Source organism: Elephantulus edwardii, unplaced genomic scaffold (genome assembly GCF_000299155.1).
Source record: "Elephantulus edwardii isolate Elephantulus edwardi_28Jun2011 unplaced genomic scaffold, EleEdw1.0 scaffold00133, whole genome shotgun sequence".
Classification (NCBI taxonomy): domain Eukaryota; kingdom Metazoa; phylum Chordata; class Mammalia; order Macroscelidea; family Macroscelididae; genus Elephantulus; species Elephantulus edwardii.
The window spans coordinates 3,523,795-3,526,515 of record NW_006399883.1 but is presented as its reverse complement, the minus strand read 5'-3'; positions in this window follow the sequence as shown (position 1 = coordinate 3,526,515).

Genomic DNA, 2,721 nt, shown 5'->3' with positions numbered 1-2,721 from the left:
TTTGGTTTTGCATGTATACATTTTACTATGATGAGGAAATTTCCTTCTATTCCAATTTTGCTGAGTGTCTTAATCAGGAAGAGGTGTTGGATTTTGTCAAATGCCTTTTCTGCATCAAGTGCTAAGATCATATGGTTCTTATCATTTAGTTTGTTAATATGGTAAATTACATTGATTATTTTTCTTTTGTTGAACCATCCTTGCATATCTGTTATGAATCCCACTTGGCTTAATGAATTATTTTCTTGATGTGTTTTTGGATTCCATTGGCTAAGATTTTGTTAAGGATTTTTGCATCTACATTCATCAGAGGTATTAGTCTGTAGTTTTCTTTCTTGGTAATATCTTTGCTAGTTTTGGTATTAGGGTTATACTTGTTTCTGGAATGACTCTGGGAGTGTTCCTTCTTTCTCAATTTTTTGAATTGGTGTATAAAATTAATCACCATTGAACTTTGCCCATCATTACCCTGTCTTTTTACCTAGATCCTTCCCATTTCCTTACCCTGTTCCCTCTACCCACCAAACTGTGCACCCTTGTGGTTTTGCCCCTACTCATCCCCACTTTCCATGCTATTCCTTCCACCCTAGCGTTCTCATAAATATTTTACTAGTTATTTTTGTATTTTTATAATAATGATCTTATATAGTATTTGTGTTTATGAGACTGAGTTAGTTCACTCAGGATAATGTTCTCCAGCCTCTCCCAAGTTATGTAGTATTTTTTTTAAATTATTTTCTCTTGTTGTGTACCGTTAAGTCAGATCTGACAGGCACAGGAGGAGATTGACTCTCCTTCTCCAGCAAAGCATCTGGTGAATCCAGACTGTGCACCTTTGGGATTGCAGAGTAGCTTCTTGCCACTAGGCCACCAGAACCCTAATGTAGTATTATTTTAAATCATTGCCCCTCAGTGCTGCATAGTATTCTACTGTGTGAACGTACTGCAATTTTGCAATCCATTCAGTTGTGGGTTGAACATTTGGGCTGTTTCCATGTTCTTTCAATGGTGAATAATATGGATACGAATATTTGTGTACAGATCTGCATTTGTGTCTCGGTTCTAATTTTTGTGGGGTATATTCCTAATAGCAGCAGTGACAAAGTTTAGTAGGGAAGCAAGCAATAAATGTTGGAAAGGATGTGGATAGGTGGGAACTCTCACACACTGCTGGTGGGATTGTAAAATGGTACAACCACTCTGGAAGACAGTTTGTGTTTCCTCAAACAGTTGAACATAGAAATATGATCCAGCCAGACTGACATCATTATATAGCAGGTTTGATATCAGATTTTATCAATATAACTCATTTTATCAATATAACTAATCTTTGATGTTCTGACTGCTGGTGCCAAGGGCGTTGATTGTGGATCCAAGCAAGATGAAATTGTTAATACCGTCAATCTTTTTCCCACCTATCATGATGCTGCCTATTGGTCACACAGTGAGGATATTTATTTTTCTAATGCTGAGATGCAATCCAGAATGAAGCCTGCTGTCTTTGATCTTCTGCAGCAATCCTATCAGGTCCTCCTCAGTTTTAATGAGAAAGGGTGTGTTATCTGCATAATGCAGGCTATAAGTCTATGAGTAGATGTTAATTATAGAAAGTAAGTGAAAAATGATATTCCTGATCAACCCATTTTATTCACTTACTATTCAATTAGTGAAAGATTAAATATATTCTATGAATTAATAATGTTACAATGACTTATAAAATATAATATCTACTACCTAAGGACATTGATTGCTCCTAGGGTCACTATGCATCACAGTTGACTCTATGATGTGTAACAACAACAACAACAAAAACAAGGAGCTCAGATGTTAGAGTAAAATATGTCTAGCTTTCATGTATAGGTTTAAAACACATTATTGAAAGTATTTTATTACAGGCCTGCTGGGATATTATGGGTCACATACCTTCCTAATATAAAGGGACTTTTGTTATGTCCATATCTTGATTTCTCAGTGGCTTATCCTAAGAGGAGGGACAAGAGTGAAAGAACCTTGAAAGCAGAAGTTTTTAAAAAGTGAGTTTTGGGTTACAGCAGGAGAGTGACTAACTCATTTCTATAAGGAGACCCTACGATTATGGTTGACATGAAGTTTTTGTTGGTCAATGAGGGACACTCTTTCTCTCTCTCTCTCTCTCTCTCTCTCTCTCTCTCTCACACACACACACACACACACACTGAATGTGTGTATGTATGAGGATGAATGGAGAGAATTTTTATATCAATATATAAATCACTAATTGTAACAAAGAGTGCTCAACTACAATGACTTAAACAAAATAGTCTTTTACTTATGTTCTTAAGCTATTAGGGCACAAATGTGAAAGTTGATATTGAGTTCTTTCTCATGAGGCCATTTAAGTATCTGTGGAAAAAATATGAGGAAGAGGATGCTGTTTCTATAATATCTGCCACAATACTATTCGCTAGATCTTTGTGTTTTGGCCAACTTACTTAACAAAGATGCAGAACAATTTTACATTAGTATGATATTCATGGGAGTCATTGGTACAGGTAAGTGGTTGACTGCTAATCAAAACACTGGTAGTTCCAGTCCCCCAAAGTGCTGCTTAACAAGTGATTGCAAAGACCATGGCCTGTGTCAGGCACACCTTAGTCTCCAGAGAGACACCGTTGTTCTTGAGTACTTTAGAGAGGTCCCTAAAAGCAGACTTTCCCATTGCAATACGTTTTTGATTTCCTG